Source organism: Abramis brama, assembly GCF_963993115.1.
Source record: "Abramis brama genome assembly, chromosome: 5".
Lineage (NCBI taxonomy): Eukaryota > Metazoa > Chordata > Actinopteri > Cypriniformes > Leuciscidae > Abramis > Abramis brama.
The window spans coordinates 42,006,522-42,031,764 of record NC_139967.1 but is presented as its reverse complement, the minus strand read 5'-3'; the positions used below and the strand labels follow the sequence as shown (position 1 = coordinate 42,031,764).

Sequence of the window (25,243 nt, the reverse complement as noted above, 5' to 3'; positions counted from 1 at the left end):
TTGCAGTTAATGCAACAGACAGAAAAGCCATTTTTCAAACTTTCAGACAAAATGCATCATTGTATTTTTGTAAATATAAGCACAACTGCTGTCTTTTTGGATGCTATTGACAAAGTAGTTACTCACGGTCACGTGCCAGTGTAAATATAGCTAGATGTACAACGAGGTGCCTGATGGCTGAGAAAAAAAAGAAGAAGAAAGAACGGTTGCCGAGTTGTTTCGAGTCATCAACACGGTAAATTAAAAGAAAGGCTCTGGAGTGCTAGCAGAATGTTTCATGTCAAGGACATTCTCAATTGGGCTCAAGCTTCAAGCACAGGCTGTTATTGTACATGCTGCAGATTTATTGATCTCCACTGGTTTCCCAGCAGGTAAATGTATTCTCTGAACTGTAAAAGCAGTCTTAGTAGCCACAGACCATGTGAAAAGCGACCTGCACGACAGCATGTCTCGCCGACTGGCTTTCTCCGAGTTGCACAATGCATCAGGTAGCATCCACGAGCTCATATATCTGTGTCGGGCCACATGTTGAGAGTCTCAGAGAGTCTCCCACCAGCGTCTGCCGACCACCTCCGAACAATGGCCACTTCAATCCATCTTGGATAAAATGCTTTGGGACTGCATATTCTGGTGATTATACTTTCTCACAATGGGTCTAATAATTGCATACAAGTGCGCAGAAAATCCATCCATCACTCCATCCAAAGAAGTTTTATTTGTGAACATATCCTTTTTTGAGCAATTTATTTATAATGAATCAGTTGCTTTGATTCGCAAATCAGACTCAGTGATTCATAAATCAGACTGACCTTGTATCCAAACTCACTGGGTGTTTCTCAGTCAGAGGGATGTTTCCTAGTAAGGCTGCCTATCTCGACTGCCACGTCATCAAGCGCCGAAGCCCGTCTCAATTTGAAGGATCCTTGGAAGGCAGCCTTCGTTTCATGTACTTCATTTGCCTTATTTTGGCTTAGGTTGAAGGATGCATCAATTAACAATCCTTTGCAAACATTCCAATTAAAAAAAAAAAAAAAAAGAGTGGAAAATGAATCAGCACTGAGCTTGTCCAATTTCATTATGTAATGTAAGACCAACATTTTTTTTTTTTAATTAATCTCATAATGCTAAACTGTCCATAACGTTATCCCCTGGGAGATTACAAAAAGTTGTCATTCGCAGTATTGCTTTAATAAAAAGTCAGTTCATATAAAGATCTTTAATATGAAGCATTTATCCACAATTGATTTTAATAGTGTTCTTGTGTCATGATGCGGGGTGGAAACCTTTATGATGTAGCCATGGGTACTTATTAGACTGTCTCATATAGCTTTTACTGCTGAGAAGGACTCTACAAGCCTCAGAAGGTCTGGTCTAGGAAGGATACAGCTTCAGTATGCAGTTTCCTTCTAACGGAGAAGCTAAAGGATCCAAATAAAGCATTCAAATGATGCAAATTAAGCATATTGAATGACTTCACACAAGGTGCGCTCCGATTTACCGTTGCTCGGCGAAATTTCGCTTTATGAATTCCAGTCATGTCGGAATAGGTCCGCATGCAGATTTCTCTCATGTACAAACTGGTCCAACAGAAAGCTGCTTTTGACTGAGTGGTGCTTCATGCATTCATGCATCAACCTTTTTTTGCCAACAAAATTTTGCCGATGTGATCAATTCTTACATTTGTAAATACAGTGTAAAAGTTATTGGACTATTTTTATGATACTTTTATGTTCTTTCTATGAATGTTGCCGTATGGACACGTGCTACTTGAAAACATCAATATACTGGTTTAGTGCAACATCAGCGTTAATAGGTGAGTTGATAGAGTTAATAATGACAGGACATTACCTTTGAGTGTATCTGTAGTTTGAGATATTTCCTGATATAATAACTTTGCAGTAAATTGTACAGGACTATATACTACTAGCTCACAGCTACGTTCAGACTGTCAGTCCAAATTCAATTTTTGTGCATATCTGGTTGAAATCCGATCAGGTTTAGCTAGTGTGAACAGCAAAAAAATCAAATAGAATCTGTTTCAAGCTACATCCGTATGCGGTTTGAAATCCTATTCAAATCGCATTTCTGGAAATCCGTTTCAGTCTGACCACTCTGATTTCGCGTGGCTTGTGACTTTCCAACGCTATCGCACGACCAATTCGTACGAATTCGTACGAGTGAGTAAAAGGTGGCTAATTCGTACGAATTTGTACTTCACTTGAATGAATTCTTACGATTTGTCTAAACCATAGACTGTAAAAAAATATGGACGTAGTGTCCGTGACGTCACCCGTAGGTTTCTGAAGACCGTTTTTGAAGCCTAAAGTGGGCGTGGCCGACCGTCGCCATCTTGGTAGCGCGTCACTCCCGAATTTATTTATTTTTACAGTCAGACAATGAACTGAGGTAACGTGACGGCTAACAGACAGCAGACAAACGGCTAATGATGACTAATGACCACAGCAGCGGGAATCCACCCGTCACTCTAAAGTGGACACCCTTAATTATGCAGAAATTTTAAGGCTTAATATAATTTAAACGGATGAGTTAGAAAAAAATTCACCCCCCTCACAGTTGTCATGAAGGGAAAAATAAGCTATATAGACCAAAGCCACTTTTTGCACCAGGCTGTAAACATGTTTTTTTCTGCTGTAAAGTTGGGCATTTTAACATGGGGGAGATACAGATTTGACTCACTTCTGCATCCAGCCTCAAGCGGCCAGTCGATGAATTGCCGTTGAATTGACTTCCGTGTTGGTTTCAAGAGAGAGACAGGGAGGTTGCCGCTTGGTCTAAACCCACGTGATGGGTACGTTTAGGAGCGGGGTCAGGGGTAGGTCATTCGTACAAATTCATACTAACTGGGCAACTCGTAAAATATGTACGATTTATCAAATCGTACAAATCCGTACGAGTGAGGTCGTATGAATTTGTACGAATTAGCCACCTCGTAAAATTCTTATGAATTGCGGTGAGATCAGGTTGGACTTTCTCACGCCACGTAAAATGTAATCGTCAGACGTTGTTTTAGAAAACATGCTGAAAGTCGCTGCCCAAACAATGCTGTGTTGTTGCAAAGTGCCGGACGAGCAGAAAATTACAATCTAACGGAGACATGTTTTGAGACTGGCGAAGACGACAGCCGGAATAAAGCCGTGAATACCTCCTACGGTTTTTACCGTTACACATTTACAAAAAAGCTACACATTTCCATGTTAAAAAATTTAAATAAGACAACATCTCTATTGCAAACCCCTCCATGTTGCTGTTGTTGTTTTTAGCGTATGCCTACCAATGCAATGTCATTGCCATAGAAACCAATGCAGATTTTCCGGAAAGAGCTGCATGGACACACAAATCGGATCTGAACAGTTGTGAAACACAGTGTGGACATCAATAATAATAATGTTTATGTTCATTGAGACATGAGGTAGTTTAACACTTAAGGCGGCAGGGCTTTGGAAACACTCTGAAGAGATAGGATCGTATGCTTTCAAAGCTAACTTACTATTACTTACTATTGCTAGCTGCTCTGAAAATGGCCTACCCTATCTTTAATTTAGAAAGTTACACTTTATCAAAGTCCTGGTCCATGATGCTGATCTATTTCTGCACTAATAATCAGCATCTTATTCACTATATTCTAACATTTAAAAAAAAGTTCCAAAGGAAGCCTGCAAGCCGGCACTATTAGCATTGCCATGGTGTTCTTCCATTATAGCCTTGATATCTCTCTCCACCAGCGCGCTCATTTTACTCTAGGCTTTCATTTGTATTCAGTCCTTGTTTTGTTGATCATGCAAAGCTGGTACACGCAGACAATCATCATGTATCTCACAGCCTCAGCTCTGGGGATTTGCTATATAGGCCTACTTCTCACCAACAGACCCCAAACTCAAAAAATGAAGAGAGACTGTTAAATCCCATTCTGTTAAACCCCATAATTGGCAAGCTGCTTTCTGTGATAAATTGGCATACGAACAAGTGATTTATACAACTTGCGCAGGTAAACGATCCATTTCTGTGATGCACTGAGTAGGGTTGCCAACTTCAGCAGAAGAAAATAGACACTCTCCATTTCTTTATACCACATATGGCATTTAAAATCTTCACTAAACCATTTCCGCATTGTAAACAAAAAGTGATGCACAGTGTGTATGTGTATAAAAACAGATGGAATTAAGTGCATCTCAAATGCATTTAGCAATCATTTTCAGTTTGGTTCACTGACACATGACTTGATAGCATCTGTTGTAAAAAATAAATGAATTTTAATGTCATACCAAAGTGTCACACACTATTACACACATATCAGTTGAGCTTCTACCTAGGCAAATTATAGCACTAGAAAATTGTGCCTGTGCATAAATATTTCAAGAGGAACAGACTCACAGTTCAACTTGTAAGTGCCTTGTATTTCAGACATTTTAATTAACAACAAACGCAGAGCAAAATGTGCAACAAACTGGCTGAAAGTAGACTGATTAGGTGCAGGTGTTTGGATTGGGGGGGGGGGGGGGGGGGGGGGGGGGTTGGGGGGGGGGGATTGCATTGCTTTGCATTGCTTTCATGAAGCCAGCCAAAAAAATTTTACCATAGTACCACAATGGTTTTCTGACTATGTTAACATGGTAATACACATGGTATTTTCGAAATGGAATTTCCAAAAATAAATTTTCACTATGGAATATTTTAAAGTAGGCTACCTTTGAGTATGATGTAAATATCATGATATGAATATGGTAATCATTTATTACCATGGAATAAAGTATATGAAAATTCCATTATATTAACATGTGATACAATTACTGTACCAGGGTAGCGCTACATACTTTTTGATGAGGTGAACCTTTAAATCAGAAAAAAAGACTCCCCATTTTCCACAACAATATTTGAAGAACTAGAACGTTTCTGTAAAGTAAATAAAAGTTTTAATAGCTGAATGTTATTCAAAGTTCCTACTTTAAAAAAAAATAATTTAAAAGTAATTTGTGATTCATCATCTGAGGATTTTTTTTACTCACAATTTCTACCTGATAAAATATTCTAGAGTTTGGCGTTTCTAGAAAAATGCCCATGGAGATTTAAGATTTGATTAATTTACATGACTTTTTCAGGTTTAGAAGTCACACTTTTATAATTAGGCTACCTCATATATCCATGTTTTAGCTTATTTTTTAAAATAGTTACATTTACATTTAATCATTTAGTAAGTTGCTTTTATTTAAAGCAACTTACAAAACGAGGAGAGAAATAGAACCAATCAAACCAACAATAGGGCAACAATATGCAAGTGCTGTGACAAGTCCCAATCAGTCTAGCACAGTACGGGTAGCAAGTTTTTTTTTTTTTTTTTTTTTTTAGATTTGGAAGTAAGTGTTATGGGTCAAATGAAAAATATGCATTTTCAGCAGTTTCTTGAAAATGGCTAAAGACTCCGCAGCTCGGGTTGAGTTAGGTAGGTCATACGACCAACTTGGAACAGTCAAGGTAAAGGTCCAGGAAAGTGGTTGTGTGCCTCTTTAAGATGGCACCACAAGGCTCCATTCACTTGCAGAACTCAAGCTTCTGCAGGGCACATAAGTCTGGAGTAGTGAGTTTAGGTATAGGGGTGCAGAGCCAGTGGTTGTATTAAGTCATCTCGAGGCACATTTGGGCCCCCCTAGTTACCCCGGTCCCCTGTGTGAAAACCACTGCTCTATAATGGGAAATAATCAGGAAGACAATAATAATGCTTGAAGTACCATAATAAAAGCAGACATTTCAGAAGCAGATTTTAACTTGCGCTGCCTACAAGTTCCCCCTGGAAGTTCCTATTTGTGAGTCCGGAAGGGTAATTATGACATAATGTAGGCCACTTTCAAGTTGTGGTCAGAATAAAAAGGATGTGTTTGGTAAAGTCATATTTATTCTCTCTTTTGTTACTGACAAATTCAGGCTGTTTTAGTGCTAACGCAACACAATGAGGAGTAAAGGATGTGAGTTAGGAGTGAAATTGATGCTTTAACGTATTTATCCATTACCTCCATTTTGTGCTGCCACTGAGAATGATGGGTAATGCAGTTTTGTTGCAAAAGCTTGTCGCCTCATGAACAGCTAAATTAGTAGGCAAGCTTGGCAAGCTTTATATTCTTTATCAACAGCACACAAACTGTGTACTAACTGAAATGTCCACCCAACATGCACACTTACAGCATTGTTATGACCAATACCTATTAGTTTTTGTCATGATTCTCAAAGCATTTGCAACATGGCAGCTTTCATTATGCTTTTTTTAAGCAATCATTCAGCCATTAGTTTTAGGCATTAAGTCTAGTTACATCATAAATACATGGATCATTCTCAAATTATAGTGAATTTGGTTTTCTCCAATAAAAGCTATTGTTGATTACTCTTTATTTTAAGGTGATGTTGTTACAGTGTAATTTTATACAATAAATATACAAATAAGTAATATTAATTAACTACATTACTATAGAGTTAAGGTTGCTGTTTGCTAACTAATTAACGATAGATAGATAGATAGATAGATAGATAGATAGATAGATAGATAGATAGATAGATAGATAGATAGATAGATAGATAGATAGATAGATAGATAGATAGATAGACTAGTTTCTTGAATATTTATCATTGTTTATGACTGTCAAGTGACATTTATAACCATTGAGAAAGACTGATATAGACATTTTAGCTTTCTTAGCAGTAATAAATTATAGACATTTTAGCTTTCTTAGTAGTAATAAATATATATATATATATATATATATATATATATATATATATATATATATATATATATATATATATATATATATATATTTATTTATTTATTTTTATTTATTTTTTTTAAATAAAATGTTTTTATACAGTAGTCAATTTATAGATGGAAAACTAGGAGCGTTAACTTCAATTCAACAAATCAATTTCATAATGAGACGGTGGCTTTTAGAAGTTCAATATATATTTATCTCAGCCATCCCCATATAACAGCAAATTCACCCAGCAGGAACGAGGACAGCATGTAGTGCCATCTCCAATATAAAACTGTCATCACCGCGTGTCATGTCTAGACTGCTGTCGATCGGTGCTACTTTGTTTCCTTATCATGCAAATAAATGAGGTTTTTATTGACTAGCAGACCTCCCAAAAGTGGGTCTGCTTGTGATGGTGGCAGGCCTGCAGGCCACAACATCATGCAGCAGTCAATAAAATGAAGATCATAGAATTTTTACACAACTATTTTAGCCAGAGGAGCTCGGTCACAACGCAAAGAGCATTCCCTCTAAAAAATAATTCGATCATTACTTGCTCGCCCAAAATGCATTAGGGTATGTCCTATTGCCTGAAACTAAATGTTTGACCACCGGTTCAGTGATGTGGTTGTGGGGGTGGGGAGGGATCAGGGCAAACAGCAACTGAGGAAATTACTGTTGAAAAGAGAAAATAAGAAAAAAGGGAAGAGGATAAAGCCTTTTGCAGGAAAGGAATATAATAAGGGAGGCAGCGAATTTCTGCTAGAGAAAAGCTGTTTAGCGATGCATGCTCAGCCTTTTCCTGTTTCTTCAGATTAACCTACAAAACTCATCCATGGCAGAGAAAAAAAAGTGATTTCTTCACAACAGCGAGGTCAAGACGTTGGTGATCATTCTGTATCTTCAAAAAACAAACAAAAAACACTTGAATGTTAAAAAATGTCTCAGATATAGAATTATTATACAAGCATAGGTTTAGCACTGACAGACAGACCTCTCTTTTAGACAGAATCTCTCTTTTTTGTGATAATTGAGTTAAACTATGAAAAAAAATGCATTCATTTAATATTTAATTTCATGCATTTCTCAATTATCCATTCTTGTGTTGTTCTAAAGAAGTATACCTTTATTTATTTATTTATTCTCCCGTGGAAGGCAAAAGGAGAAGTTTAGCAGAATGTTCATGCTGTTTTTTTCCATACATTTAAAGTAAATGGGGCAAAAAATCACAGACATTTTCTCTCTCTCTCTCTCTCTCTCTCTCTCTCTCTCTCTCTCTCTCTCTCTCTCTCTCTCTCTCTTCTTGGTTCCTTTTAAACTAGACGCCGTTTTCCCACGGACTAAAAAAAAAGCCTGTGTTCTCCGGAATGAAAAGCTGGGTTGTGTGAGGTGGATGAGACAAGAACACTGTATGGTAAGTAATAATAATACGTTTTAAAATAAATCCTTGAAAATTGTATTCACTATCTGCTGTATTTAATAGTCCATGATTGGCGTAATACCGTGTGTAGTATACCTTTTCATATGCTCCGATCTGATTTGATGCTAAGCTGCATGGCGCTAACCGAGGAATGCAAAGTGCAATATTTGCAGTGACGTGGTGAAAATGGGAGCTGCAACAGGGAATAAAACAATACCACAACATGTGGTCACCATAAGTCTCTCCATTCATCTGTGCATGAAGAAGCCCAGAAGAAGAGGGATGCTGCTTCAAGCTCTGCCTCAGTGAGCAAAGTCCAGACAACACTCACGCACATTTTTGACACTCAAAGAAAATGGCAAAACTTGGTCAAAAATATTATGTAAAATAAATGATCATTTAGTTTCACCAATATTCTTTTTGTCTCTCATTTACTGTATTCACATGTGTTGTATCGGCCTCATTGGCCAGTCGGCCAGATTGCTTTCTCAATATTGGCATCGGCCATTAAAAATCCTATATCGGTCGACCACTACTTTCGACCACTTCCAGAGGTAGTTGAAAATGCATTAGACCAGACTGCTTTCGTAGTGTAAACGCTAATGTGGTCCAATGTGTTCAAACAGCCACAAAAGACTGTCTATTCATTATGGGAAGTGTGCTAGACAGGTGGGATTTAAACTTTGACAGCTAGAGACCCAAGTTTGCTGCCTTTTTCCATACACTGAAAGTAAATGGTGACCAGGTTGGGTCAAACTTAAAAAAAAGAAATAAATAAATATATATGTTTTAAAAACACAATAAAAGTAGTCCATGAATTGTATGATAATCCATGTCTTCTGAAGTCATATGATAGCTTTGTGTGCAGCTTTGAGTTTTTAAAACCATCTTCTCTTTCACATTTTAATATATTCAAATATGGCACATTAATGACATGCTCGTTTTGACATTAATGATGCCAAATGTCACTGGTGCCTCATAACTGATCGTAATGGGCCAAATTGTAATATGTGCATATTTAATTGCACAGCCATGAATTATCAATTAATTCTAACTGGTTATCTAATAAATGGCTTCAGAAGATTTAGAATCTAGCGCGCAAGTAATTTGGACCACTGTTTTTCATATAATGCTTGACATTCACTAGTCATCAAATGCATTTTGAGAATTAGAAAAATTTGCATGATGCTTAATATGAGGTCTTAGTCTAAGGAAGGTCATAAATCTGCATTTATATCTTTCATTTGAGTAATAAAAAATTTGTTGGTCAATAAGAAGTGCAAAATGCTCTAACACACTCAGCCAAGTTGATAAATTGACCAGTGTGCAATGAAATCCATGCTAATCCTTGATCCAAATTAGAGAGACTCGCTAATAAACTCAGCCTCCGAGCAATGAACACTCTTCCCTCTGCACAGCCAACTGTTTCTAGTCTTTTTTTATCCATGAGGAGTTAAAGGATGAGAACTTCTGAGACTAGACAGATGTGCTAAAGGCTAACAATAACCTCGGGAGAAGCATGCTTTAAACAAGGCTAACTAGAGGTGACAGCCAGCACAAAATATTGAGTAATTAAGCACTATTAGACACAAGAGAATCAAGGCGGATGAATTGTAAAATGTCAACGTTTGCTTTTATGTAAAGGAGACTCTAATATAGCCCAACCCACCCCCCCCCCCCCCCCCCCACACAGACCCCTCCCCCTCCATCCCTTCAAGCCACCAACTCATGTTTAAGTAATCTTACTCCTTCAACTCAGATTTAATATTCATTTAGGGACTCTTGAATGCTGTTGTTATGTGAAGGCGCTGGTGATTCTGTCACTGTGGACAACAAAAGATTTGGATGAGTTTGTAATCATGTCAAGGCCAGATGGTTAAATCCGCCAGATAAGACAGAACAGCGGGAGATGATATGACATTCAGTTTTATGATAACTACAAGGGACTGGGACATGCAAAAGAGAATGTGCAAATCAAGAGATTTGGATTCAGATCACAAACAGCAATCTTCATAACCTGATTTACTGAACCTGTAGTTGTGTCTAATTGCAAGGACACACAGCTGAATGCACCTGACATTTTAGGTATAAGGAAAATATACAGAGGAGAACGGATCTATTTGTAAAAAAAAAAAAAAAAAAGATAATATTTTGATCATTTGTATATACCTTTATTGAATTGTACTAATTCAACAAATAATAAAATAAGTTTCATAGATTGTTTTAGTTAATTGGTAAAATTAATTAATTTAATTTAATCAATCATGTTAACCTAAATAACCTCAAATGAACATCACTGCTTTAAAAATGATGCAACTAACCCTCAACCAAACACTAATCCTACCCTAACCCTATAGTAAGTACTATGTAGTTGCTTAATATTACTTAGTACTAAAATATATAATTACACTGTTACAATGTGTGTAACCATACTTTATTACTGAATAACTTTCATGTTCACATGGTACTAATAGTAAATATGGAAATATGTGAAAATACTAATAATGCATTGATACCGCTTGCTACTGCTAAAAAAGTTTTGATATTTTGTATGTACCTTTACTAACTAACTAAAAATTAATTTTGAAATGACAAAAAGTTAACAAATTTTTTCATTAATTGTTTTAGTTAGTTAATTGGTAAAATACATGTAAATAAAATAAAATAATTAAGAAAATAAATATTTAAAAAAATCACTGTTCTAAAAAAAATACTGATAATCTGTATACTGAATACTTTTCACCTTTATATAGTACTAAATGGAAATATGGAAATATGTCTATTGTAATAATAATAAAATAAAATAAAAACTAATAATGCTTCGATACCACTTGCTGATGCATTGGAACGCTGATACAACTCACACTGGTATACATACATGTTATCGGTCTAATTTCACTTCCCAAGACACATGTAGGGATTACATCTTGTTCGTTGTGTTTTGGTTTGATTCTGTTCTAATTCTGTTTCCCTGCCATGTCCTCTTTCCCAATGTGTGCCAGTCTGTTCCCAGAGTCAGTGATCTAATTCACCTGTTGTCTAATTAGTATACTCATTATCTTCATTATATATGCCCTGAGTTCTCCTTAGTTCTCGGTCCGTTATGTGTATATTGAGGTGTTTATTCTCCAGTGATCTCCTGCGTTTTCCATGTGGATTCATTAAGACTGTTTTGTTTTCTTTACTCCTTTGTTGTACGCTCTTTGCAAGCAACGCAACTTTCTGCCGGCAAAAAAAAAATTACTAACAGTCAACATTTCTGCTGAAGCCAATGCACTGTTTTGCAACTGAAGTTTGATATTTGTGAGTAAAACATACTGTGGGAGTGTGCTGGGCATAAAATGAAAGTATTGGCTATTAAAAACAACTGATGCATTCAACACTGGTCTCAGCTGAGAAAAATATATACTGGTGAACCTCTAATATTTACTTCATCTAAACTGACCCTCAAGCATCCCCATAAGATCATTCTCAAGCTGCCTTTTTTTTAGAAAAAGTCTGTTGGGTCAAACTAGAAATACTTCTCAGACATCATAAGCTTATTGATATTCATAGGCTGATGTCAGATGAGAGTTTATGAGTTATGTGGAGTGAATTTTAGTTTAATGCACTAATCAAAGCCATTACTTCCAGAGCAGAAAGATACATGTTCTGGAGATTTTCTGATCCAACCTCAGAAGAAAACACCATACTGGTTTAAATTAGGCCAAAACTGCAGTTTAATAATGTAGTGACCTGCATTAATTCGTAATGATCACATTTAAAAAAGAATGCAATTTAATTAAAACTTTTTTACGGTGCTGTTGAATGCTTGAATCTGATTGGTTGACGAACGTGTGCAATTATTTTTAGGGAAACACATGGCTAAAGTAGTTCCAGACTGGTCTTGACCGCATTACAGTTCCATATCACCTCGCCAAATGATTTCAGTTATTTCAAAGGTCCTTACAGCCTACAACAGCAAAAGAACCAAAACCCACAACAACACGGACCAAGCAAATAAATATATTAAACAATAGGATAAAAACGACAATTTATTTCCATGTTTTTTGCAACAAAATTATGTTTTATTATGCACATACTCTCTTTCTCCCTCTCTCTCTCGCACTCAAAACGCACACACATACAGTACGGACACACACTCACACAGAAATGTGTTGTCAGCACTGCTCTGATGATTTTATCAGTAAAATAGTTTAACAGCTTAAAAGCTACATGACATTTCTCACTAGCGAGGTAATAACAGTGCTGTTCTTTGAGCAGATAAACTTACAGCTGTCAAACACTGTTGAGAGACATAGACTCTCTCTCTCTCTCTCTCTCTCTCTCTCTCTCTCTCTAAGAACTGCATTAGACTGCTATCAGTGGCTTAAGCCTCTGTTACTAGCTCTAAAATGATGTTTTGGAATTAGCAACGGAGGCTTGGGATTAGATGGGTAAGAAATTAGTCCTACACACAAGAACATTTTAAGGACAAAAACCTGACAAATGTCTTTAAATACATCATCTGAACAATGTTTTAAGGTGTGGTAGAAGTATAAGCGGGATTTATTGACTCTGGGCTGTTGAATTACTGAAAAACAATGCACACCTGTGGTGTAACGGCCACTCCGCTTTGCATTACCACCCCGGTGTAATATATAAATATTTGCCTAATAATTCCACAGCCCGTCGTCAATTATTCCTCACGTAAACCGCTTATGGTTGGTGCCAAGATGCCAGATCAGCTAGTAGACCGTCTTGGTCAAGTTGTTAGGGTTAGTAAACCACCTTAGACTGGCAACAAACCAGCTTTCCTAGGGTGTGAAAATCTCAGTTTAATAATTTGGTAAGTTCCTAAATATGAACTATGGCATAAATGAATATGCATTTCGAGTGATATTAGTCATGTGAATGATCTCTGTCATATCAGGCTGTTAATTACGTCCAGACCGAATTAGTAGTGCCCTGCATTTAAAGTCCCATGGGAAATTCATGCAAATGCATTTGCCTTTCAATTCCTATTGCAAGTCTTGCCACCACCATAAATTAATACCATGAAACTAAATCTTTCCAGTTAACTCTGTTTAGAGAGAAAGCAGTGCTCACCGTGTGACCAGTGAGGGTCGAGGTCCTAGCTTCTCCAAAGGACATATCCAATCAGAGTTAATGCTGTAGCCACGGGTTGCGTTCATTATTACAGGCTTTGGGAAATTGTAAAGCTGGAAAATGCAAAGTCACTGGGGTTTTGGCAGTTTCACAGGGAGTCAGGGGTCTTGTTCTTAAGAGACAGGCGCGGAACAACACACATCTGACTTAGGCTCCTGTGTGCTTCACAGCTATAAAAAGGTACTTAGTGTTTGTCAGGGCCACAGTAAAACAAAGATTAATAGATGCATAATGCTCTTAAATTAGCAGAAGTAATTTTGGCTTCATTGGTAAAATAGTCTGGATGCTGATGCCTCGTTATTTATTTGTAGGCTACGTAACTTCAGTAAATTCACAAATTAGATATAATACCAGTAAAAATGAGATGTCACTTATTTATCAAAAAACTAGTTTTGTCAAGGAAATTAGGCTGCTAACTGTAACGATCACCAGTGAGAGTGCCCGGGATAACCATCAGAGGGCACTCCAACCTGGACAATCACCACACATCCACAGACTCCATTACCCATAATCCTTTGCCCAGACCAGCATCCATTATCACATTCACCTGTGTCTCATTATCTTGTTTACTCACCCTATATAAGCCTGGTTCTTTCTGTCATTCCCTGTGAAGTCTTGTTTAGTGTTTCTACTGCAATTCCAAGCGCATTTGTATCCTGTTCTCTTGATTCTCTGCCTGTTTCCTCGGATTTCCCTTTTTGCCTGCGCCCCTGTGACCCTGTTATTGTTTGGACTGACTACCCGGTGTTTTCGACCTCTTGCCTGTTTTCTGGATTACGTCTTTGGATTACCCTCTGTTCAATAAAACTGCATTTGGATCTTCAACCCTCTTGTCTCAGAGCAGTACGTGACACTAATAATGAATACTTTGTAGCAGTCTATAATTCCTTATAAATGGTATGGACAATTATTAATGAATGAATCAAATTCACTCAGAATGCTGAAGGACATGCATGGGAAATCAATTCTTCTACTTATATCCCTGCACATGGGCTGACAAAATATAATTGTTGCATAAATAAGTGGATGATCAATTAACCAATTTAAAAGATCTTTATATATATATATAGTTTAAAATACACTTTACACTCTAAAAAACGCTTTGTTGGCTGAACAACCATTACTTATAAAAGTAATTAGATTAAACACAAAAAACGTAGTATTCATAACTTTTCAACCTCTACTTAACATATATAGTGTGTGTAACACAAAAATATAAGTTACCAGGTGAACTTAAATGTATGCATAAATAAAATGAAAAAACACAAGTCAAATCAACTACTATAACAATTGCGTCAAAATTAAGTAAATCTAGCATAACATTTTAAGTAACTATACGAGCCACGTGATATGCAATTTCCCGTGATGCCTTTCCAGCCAAAAAATTGGAGCCATTTTGTGAAGCACATGAAGATGGTGAAAAGGTAAGCTTAACTTTCTATAAACTTAGTAAAATATTAGATTTTGACGTTTTAACATTAATAGGCTAAACACTTGTTTATTGTTTATTGTGTTAGTGGGTGAAGATTTTCTGAAACGCAACGTGATGAAGACACTGAAAAGAGGTAAGCTTAACTTTTTTCACTTAAGGTAGGCTACACTCGTTTATTGCATTTTTGGTCAAGAAATTAACTTTTAAACTGAATTTCAGAATTGCTATGAATTTTCAACAAGAAACGTGTTACTTACGAATACTTATGAAAACGTTTGTAGACATAGGCTATTAGTTGATGTAGCCTATGAAATGTGTGACTGTGTGCGAGTATTCAAAAACATAGGCTATAGGCTATATTTTATTTGAATTATTAAGCGAGTGAGCTTCCATCGAATGTAGGGATAAGTGTTTATAGTAGTCAGAGTATTTATTGTTTATTTCGTGGGATATGACCATGCATCGCATTGGTACGTATGCATTAAGATTGCATTAAGATGACTATTCAGACGGCGTTATTGGGAGGCTCGCTCTCCCGCACGGAGAAATTCGTACTTTACATTAACGAGTTGTCACGTAGCTTATACTTCAGTATTTTTTAAGTAAATGTAGTTGTCATTTATTATATATGCATATAAGTTGTTCTTTGCATGTTTACATATTCTCATATTCTCTATGGATCGCGGGAAATGGGGGCGGCCTGTGGCCTTGCGCGGGTTACTTTTGGTAACGTTAACGTACTGTGTAAATATTAAATTTGAAAACACATTGGCTACAGCTCCATATGTGTGCACTATTTATCATTAAAAAATGGCGATCTTGATTCAAGCACAATATTACTCCTAAATGACAACGACGACTGTCTATTAAACCTTCGAAATTATTAGCAAAATAAGTAAATGCATTGTTAGGCTATTCCATATTATTGAATAGACTCATTTTTTATATTTATAGGCATTTAATAATGGACTAATTTGTAACATTTAATTATTATTTTTTTATTTTTAGATAGATTTTTGATCAACAGACAAAATAATAATTATATAGATATAGATATACACACACACACACACAACCAGTAAGATTTTTTTAATGTTTATAAAAGAAGTTCCATCTGTTCGCAAGGCTTAATTTATTTGATCCAAAATACAGCAAAAACTGTAATATTGTGAATTTCTTTTACAATTTAAAGTAACTGTTTTCTATTTGAATATATTTTAAGATGCAATTTAAAAGTTTAGGGTCAGTTAGATTATTTTTTTTTTTTTTTAAAGAAACAAAATGAATACTTTTATTCAGCAAGTATTAATTATACTTGCATTATAGAAATTCTATACATTTCTTTCTAATTTTGTGATTCAATACAATGTATTTTCAATGCAAAGTATTTTTCGCGACAATCTGAACAATAGCAGGTGATGTTGCAAGTAAATGCAGATTTGCTGTTTTTTTTGTTTTTTTTAAGGATACTCGTGGGAACGAAGAGGAACTGGAACAGCTCACATTGAGGATCATCATGAAAGGTGGCTCAACAGAAAATCTTTTAAGTGTTGCAAAGGGTGAAAAAGTGACCTGTTGTAAGTGAACTTCCATTTGTCAATTTGCCATATGTTGTTGTATATTTCATGATGTGTGGTTTCAGGCTTTGCAGCCTGTGGCAAAAAAATAAAGTGGAATGCTTTATTGTGTGTGATTTGCATGTTTTATTTATTTTAAGACATTGAAAGCAGTGCAGTAAGCAGACCAATAGCTGAAGATCTAAAATAAGTTAAAAATGTTAAGTAAAAATGTTAATTCATTTAATTGTCTTATTTTTATTTATAAATGAGCTTAAATGTTAAGTTAACACAACTAAGATTTATTTTGATCTCACATGGCCTGCACTGTGTTGGATTTACTTAAAATGTATGTGTGTTGGATTTACTTAAAATGTATATGCACCATTTTTGCATCACACGTTTTAAGTAATCCCAACTTGGAATAATTTTACTTAAAATTAACAAGAAAACCTTTGTTATACGTACTTATATTTTTAAGTAAAGAATGTTGCATGAACTCAAATATTTAAGTACATATAACAAAGGTTTTCTTATTAACTTTAAGTAAAATTATTACAAGTTGGGATTACTTAAAAAGTATGATGCAAAAATGGTGCATATATATTTTAAGTAAATCCAACACATCATTTTTTAGAGTGTACTCCAGTGATGCCAAAGCCAAATTATTAATTTTCAAATTATTATTTTTTCAGAAATAATTTTAATATTCTATTTTGGTGTTCAAGAAACATTTATTATTATTATCTAGGTTTAAATTACTATTTTTGTACAGAACCATGATACATTTCTTTCAGGATTCACTGATGAATAGAAAGTTCAAATGAACAGCATGTACTGCCACTTTTGATTTTAGCTGAATAAAAGTATGAATTTCTTTTTTTAAAAATTCACAAAAAATACATGAATATATATTAATATACATATGCTCCATCTTTGAACACTGCACAAGGTCTCACTGTTTAGTATCTTTCAACCAATAGCCTCAAATATTTTTTTTTTTAGAAGTCTGTATTCTGTTCTTGAACAATTTATCTTTTGTACATATTTTTTCAAGAGTGTTGGCCCCCAAAATGACACTGCAACCAATCATGTAATTAAAGATTAGGTTAACACATTAGATTAAGGAGCACATATTCACTATTAACTAGGAGTTTTATCCTCAATAAACTTTTACTACTTATTGATAGTAAGTAAGGTAGTTGCTTTAGTGGTTATGTTTAGATACGGGGTAGGGCTAAGGGGTGTAGAATATGATCATGCAGAATAAGGCATTAATATGTGCTTTATAAGTACTAATAAACAGCCGGTATAATAAGCAACTTAATAGTGAATTTGTTTCCCTTATCTAAAGTGTAACCAAAATTTGCCTCTTTTCTGACACGTCCGTGTGAACATATTTATCTGAAATACCGGTATTCTGAAGTTGGAAAAAAAATCATATTTTCATGATCAGTCAGTGCTGTCTCTTAAAATAGTAAATACACTTTAACTAAAATCCCAGCCCAAAGCAGCAAATGCAGAAACAAAGCCAGACAGGAAGCAAAGCATCCTGCACTCTTTGCATATTTACCACATTCTGGCAGAGTGTGATCACTGGCACGAAGTGTTAGAATGTGAATGTGAGTTAATTGGGATGGAGAATGGCAAACATAATGCCACCAACACATTTAATGAGACAACACATGATTGACTCCTGTCCACAAGAGCTCAACCTACACACAACATAACGCATTCAAGGTAACACAAAAGCGCAAAAGCATCGGCAACAGATAAAAAACTAACATGGCTGAACAACATCAGATGCGGTAATTGACTACTTAATTGTGTTTGTTTAAGCTAAGCCTTGTGATTTCTATTTTCTTTTTTGGGGAGGTGGGGGGGGGGGATTGTTTCTGATGGCATTTTAATTTTTTCCTTTCACAAGTTCCAATATACAGCTAATCCCACAGTATCTAATCCTGTTTGGGCGAACTTCACCATGCAGTTAGTCAACACAGCTGCACCAGTGCCTAAACACACGCACACACACGCACACGCACGCACACGCACACACACGCACACACACGCACACACACACGCACACACACACACACACACACACACACACACACACACACACACACACACACACACACACACATACAGAGAGAGAATAAGATGCCTCACTGTAATACTGTCCAGTCAGAGGAAACATCCATATCTGTTTTTCAGTACTTTTACCATAATACAATAATTGAAACCCCAATTATATAATTTCGGCCACTAACTATTAACTATGAATTTTGTCTCAATAAACTCTTAATTACTGCTTATTAATAGTTAGTAAGGCAGTTGTTTATGGAAGCTTATGTGTAGCAATATTCAATTTGAAATGTAATATGCAAAATGACAATGCAATATGTAAAATGGCAATGCATTTCTGTATTTAAATTTAAATTTTCCCATCATTTGTGCAACGTTTGGTGCAAAATGAAAATTCAATTATAAAATTTACATTTGCCATTTCATACACTAGTTTTAATATGTAAATTAAATACATAAATTTAACGCTTTATAAGTTGCAAAATTAAAATTAAAATGTATTACAGAAATGATTAGATATGTTTAACATGTTCAAGCAAAAACTGTGGCAAAATTGTAATTTAAATGTAATTTTTTCTTAATTGCATTTACACTCACAGTTAAGACACTTGCGATTGCATTTCCATTAAGTGTCACGCAATGAATGTAGCAAAATTCAATGTGCATTTTGAAAATGCATTCTGAGCCGATCACGTGCCCGCCCCGCCCTGTCAGTCACTGCATGAAGTTGGCTCCGCCCCCGATCCAATGCAAAACGTCGGCAAAATAGTCCACATTCACCCAAAATAGACTCATGTTTTTTCTAATTTGCGCCGATAAACGTTTATTTTGTGCGGCTTCGCTTTCTTAAATATTAAAATATTATTTATTGGTCATTCTGAGGTCACTCAACCCCCCTACCTTCTCCACATTGACCCAAAATAGTCGTTTGTGCCGGTTAAAGTTTCGTGTGCTGCTTCGCTGTTTAACCTGCTCCACATTCACCCAAAAAGGCTAGGTCGATGAATTTGACCCGTCAGATTCCGTGACCATGTACATATGTATTAATACCTTATCAATATTCTTTATAAAATGGAAAGGGACTCGCATATGTCTGCCCCATATTTTATGATTATACAGCTGAATAAACAGAGATGGTCACATCACATTCGTCACTTTATTGAACATTACAGTCAGTTATAAATAAATAAAGAGCGGTCACATTTATTTTTCGGTAGCTATTAATACCGAATACCAATGGAGCTTTGTCATATGTGATCACAGGGTAATAGGCCTATGCATTTGTAAGGAAAAACTACAGGATCTCCAACATTATTGGGTATTACAGTTAATAGTAGGCTAATAAGAATAAAGATAAGCATGTATCAGACAATGACAATATTTTATACAAAACGAAACCATCAACACAGTCCAGCATCAGACAACAGCAGCACATGGGTGTCGACGACGCTTGATAGGCAGAACACTCTCCCAGACCCAGACGGTCCAACATCGTACTGGTTCTATCACCTGCAGGCACGTAATAATCCTTGGAAACACTACCATTTCTCTGTCCATGCTCCACTTCATCTGCTAGTGAATTTAACGCTCGTAACAGCTCTGCCGCCGCCGTTTCCTTCCAACACCTCTAATATGCACCAAAGCCTATGTTTACCTGTTGCCGAGGTAACGGGCACGTGATCGGCTCAGAATGCATTTTCAAAATGCACACTGAATTTTGCTACATTCATTGCGTGACACTTAATGGAAATGCAATCGCAAGTGTCTTAACTGTGAGTGTAAATGCAATTAAGAAAAAATTACATTTAAATTACAATTTTGCCACAGTTTTTGCTTGAACATGTTAAACATATCTAATCATTTCTGTAATACATTTAAATTTTAATTTTGCAACTTATAAAGCGTTAAAAATTTATTCAATTTACATATTAAAACTAGTGTATGAAATGGCAAATGTAACTTATATAATTGAATTTTCATTTTCATTTTGCACCAAACATTGCACAAATGTATGGGGAAATTAAAATTTAAAATCAGAAATGCATTGCCATTTTACATATTGCATTGTCATTTTGCATATTACATTTAAAATAGAATATTGCTACACATAAACTTCCATAGTTGTTAAGTTTAGGTATTGGGCGTGATTAAGGGATGTAGAATATGGTCATGCAGATTAAGGCATTAAAGTGCCCCTTTTATGCTATTTTAAAGTTTCCTAATGTTGTTTTGGAGTCTCCTACAACAGATTTACATGCATCAAATGTCAAAAAACTGTTTCATTTTCTCATAAAAAAACATTTGCACAACACCACATTTTCAATCATTCTCAAATGACTAATGACTAAATCCCTGCTTTCCGCGAGCTACTCTGCTCTGATAGGCCAGACAGCTCAGTCTGTTGTGATTGGTCTACCACGTACAGCGCGCGTGTCGAAAACAAAAACGCCCATTGCCATAACAACGTCAGCTCTGCTTGTCCTGAGGCTTCCTACACCGTAAACTAAACACCGTAACGAAAAATTACGTAGATTTTACCATATCAATGCGAGCGCGAGCCAGATGATGAAACACTGGAAGAACTAGTTATTCAACACGAACCTCCAGCACAAGGACGACTCGAGCAGGACGTTTCTCAGTGATACACTACTCAGTTTAAGGTACATTATCGGATGTTGCAACTGTAATTCCTCACCATCAGCATTAACAAGTGCATGTCCATCAACAAACCGATTATTTTACTTGTACTTATTTGTACTTAGATGTAAACTAGCTATTAGGCAGATGTAAACTAGCTATTAGCTAATTCTGGTGCAATTACTTTTAATTGTGCATTGTCCCTGTAAAAATAAACAATAAAATGAAATGAAATGATTTCTTTAGTATTTTTAGTATTTTTCTAATTTATTGCTGTGAACATGTGGAAACTATCAATAACAGTGCATATAAGCCGAGCTCTGGCGTGAATGGCTGATGTAACATAAACGTTGGTAAAACAAATCTTGCTCCATGCTTAATCTTTCCTCTAAGTAGTGAGAACGACAGACAATCTGCATTAATAGACACAGTTTTAGGTAATAGTGGCCCACAACTGATTAGCAGAAGTATTTCAGTAAGGAAGTAATGATGTGAGTTAACCAGTTAGCAGGACACCTACACAATATAAAGATCAAAACTAAGTGTTTTGAACACCATGTTTCAAAAGCAAGCGGTTTGCGAATCCTGCATTGAACTCCGAGATTTGAGAAGCAGTCGTCAGTAAAATAAAGGGAACACAGTAAAAGTTTAGGATTATACTGCTGTAGTATCGTGGTAAAGATGAATTTTAACCACTGATTCTTCACATGCAAAAAAAATAAATTGGCTTTACCTTCACATTGTAGAGCACAGCTTCTTCTCAACATGATGCTATCCAGTATCCACAGGAATCAGCTGAAGTGTTTGAGGTTCAAGTTTTCCCTGGTGTCTGCACACGCAATAAGTGGGCGGGCAATATGCTAATGTTTCGTCTTGACATCACAACGAAACGGCTTATGACTCGTTTGAAAAACGATTCATTTTATTGACTCAGAGTCGACTCTTACTTTTGAAAGACATTAACTTTATATACGGTGCACTTTCAGATTTAAAACTTTGCAGGATGTTTTCATTCACTTAGAGCTATGTTACACACTACATGAAAGGTCATTTTCAAAAATCCATTATAGGGGCCCTTTAATATGTGCTTTATAAGTACTAATAAACAGCCAATATCCTAGTAATATGCATGCTAATAAGCAACTACTTAATAGTGAGAATTGGACCCTAAACTAAAGTGTTGCCATCATTTCTACAGTACTTTAGAGTATTCATAATAAATGAGTACATCCCCTCTGAAAGTTAGGATTACTTGAAGATATAATGTTCCAGCAAGTCTGCTCGATCGATTACCAAAAAAGCATGTCAATGTAAATCAGGAAAATGTTTTTTTTTTTGTTTACAGTTTTTCTGAATTGCTAAAACACTAAACCCCATTCTCTGAATCAAAATTTGTCGAACCAATTTGTACATTAAACAAGTTCAGGCAGTTAAGCACCATTTGCAAAACTCTAAACACATTCTCACCCACTAAAACACATTTTGCAATGTGATGCACTTGTGTTGCAAAACGCTAAAGAGAGGAAGGCAAAAGTTAAACAACTACAACACAGTTGTCATCGTTAAGACTCAAAATTGGTCTCACTTGTTTCTAATGATATGATCAAACCAACTGTACAAAATAAAAGCCCGTTCACACACCAAGGATGATAACCATAAAGATAACAATAAAGGTATAGTTCTAAAAATTGTTCTCGATACTACATCAGAAGAGTCAGATGTTCTCTGAATGTAGTTTGACGATTTGGTTTTGTGTTTAAGGTTTTGAGAAAGTGGATGATGGTTTTGAGAAATGTGTTTTAGCAATTAAGAAAAACTGTGATAAAGTGATAAAATTGAATAAAATTTGGTGTTAAAAGTGAATAAAATGAGTACACCCTCCTGATAGTTACAAGATAAAACTAAATAAATGTATATGTACATTTCTGAAATACATTACTTAGACAGTTACCTCAATAACTGATCATTCTAAATTGTAATGTGCATTTACTGTTAAGCTGCTTTGAAATGATGTCTATTGTGAAAAGAGCTATACAAATAAATGTGAATTGAACTGAACTGAATAAAAACGCAACTGTTCATCAACAGGTATGTTGAACTAAAAATGTAAATTTTACTTTAAAAATTCTATTTTTAAAAATGAAGTGTTATATACCCCATTGAATCATTCTCAGACTTAATGCTGACACCAATCACTTGGGAGAGAATTGTCAGAAGACTAATTTCTTTGTACAAAAGAGGACAATGGTACAAGAGGATTGCCAAAGCAATGTTTTAAGTGTGAAAATATAGCAAAAGTTACACAGAAACTCGAATGGACTTGTCCCTGAAAGTCCCTGAAACAATCAGGAACTCACTTTAAGCTTTCATTTCGTGATGAGTATTTTTTTTTATTAAGAAAAGAGCAGGAGAAATGGCAAGAAAATGTCTCAGAGCTGAAAAAAGCTGTGAGAAAAGTGACTGTTTCATCTCACACATTAAAATGCAATGTGTAGAAGTGAAATGCATTGTTGTTGTCCACACAGGAACTACCTACTGGAACCAAAGCACACAAAACTCATTTAGTCTTTTCCAAGGCCCATATAAAAAAAATATAGACTTATGGTAATCCATATCCTGGTCTCATGAGACCAAATCAATCATTTTGGCTCTAACTGCATCCAAAATGTATGGCATTGCAAGGGGGAGAAATACAGTGAGAAGTGCCTGGTCACCACAGTGAAGTTCAGTGGTAGTAAAGCTCTTGTATAGGGATGTATGAGTGCTGAAAGAGTGGGGAAGTTGTGCTTAATCAATGGTTTTATGAATTCAAATCGCATTGCGTGATGTAATACAAAATCTTGAAACAGAAGACGCTACCTGGTCCTAATTCTCTGCGTTGTTGGACACAGCATGACTTCACCCGACCTTAACACTATTGGACACCTGTGGGGGATTTTCAACACTCCTACTCAAACATCAGGACACTTAAGAAAGTGATCCTCCAGGAGTTAAACAGAATAGATGTGAACATTTGTCATAAACTTGTACACTCAATGCCAAGAAGGGTCAGAGCAGTACCTAGGTGTAGTCATTATACATAGATAATATGCATTGGATAAAAAAAGTCTACACACCCCTTGTTAAAAAGGTGTTTTTATGATGTAAAAAATGAAGCAAGATAAATCATTTCAGAACGTGCGCACCTTTAATATAAAAAATACGACGTATACAATGCCACTGAAAACTAAAGTGACATTTCAGAGAAAAGATAAAAAATAAAATCTTACAGTAACCTAACTGCATATGCATATACAGTATATATGTGTGTGTGTGTGTTTATTCATTTTAATATATATATATATATATATATATATATATATATATATATATACTGTGTATATATATATATATATATATATATATATATATATATATATATATATATATATATATATATATATATATATACATACTGTATTAAAATATTACAAATGCAATTATTATATTTGTATAATATACAAAAATATTTACGGTGAGGGGAGAAAAAAATCTGTGTAAGGTTGACTATGGTTGTTTTATTCTTTACATTTTGTCTGCCTATTACATATATACACAGAAAATCATTTCCTTTAAATCAATTTTTCCACGTACTGTAGTCCCCAATTTGTACTTCAGCTGCCATGTGTTTTCCCCATGAGTCTCGTGATCGGGTATGGATGTAATAATAATAATAAAAAAATAAAAAAACAGTACATTTGAAATAAAATCAATAAAATCAACATAGACAATGGCACTTGCTGCTTCACTGAAAAGCAATCAAGTATTTAACCTATACCTCTAATTTTATTAAAAGATTATTAACTTTCAATTACATAAACATTTAATTTGGTTAATCTTTTTAAATTATTACTTAATTTATTGTTCATTTAATTGCCCTAACAAAGTGAAGTGAACATGAGCATACATAAATTAGATAATGCAGCAGGCATCGGAGTGGCAGTATATGCATAATAGTGCATATTGTATGCATAAGTGGATGGATGAACAGAATGACAAATACAAAACCATATATAAGCCTACCGCTAAGGCCATCCTTAAAAATAGTCTTGTTTGCCGTAACCCGACCGACCCTGTCAATTTAGCACCGACCCAATTATTTATTTATTTTCCCTTTTAGTCCGACCGACTTGCCGGTTGTAAACTTGCGTTAAGACTGACCGATTTTTTT

At 35.4% G+C, this 25,243-nt stretch overlaps 1 protein-coding gene across 1 annotated transcript in view; it reads right to left on the bottom strand.

Moving 5' to 3' along the window:
• tmem132e (transmembrane protein 132E) overlaps window positions 1-25,243 on the bottom strand; it is a 347,651-nt gene that overhangs the window by 213,598 nt on the left and 108,810 nt on the right. The gene's annotated exons all lie outside the window — the stretch shown is intronic.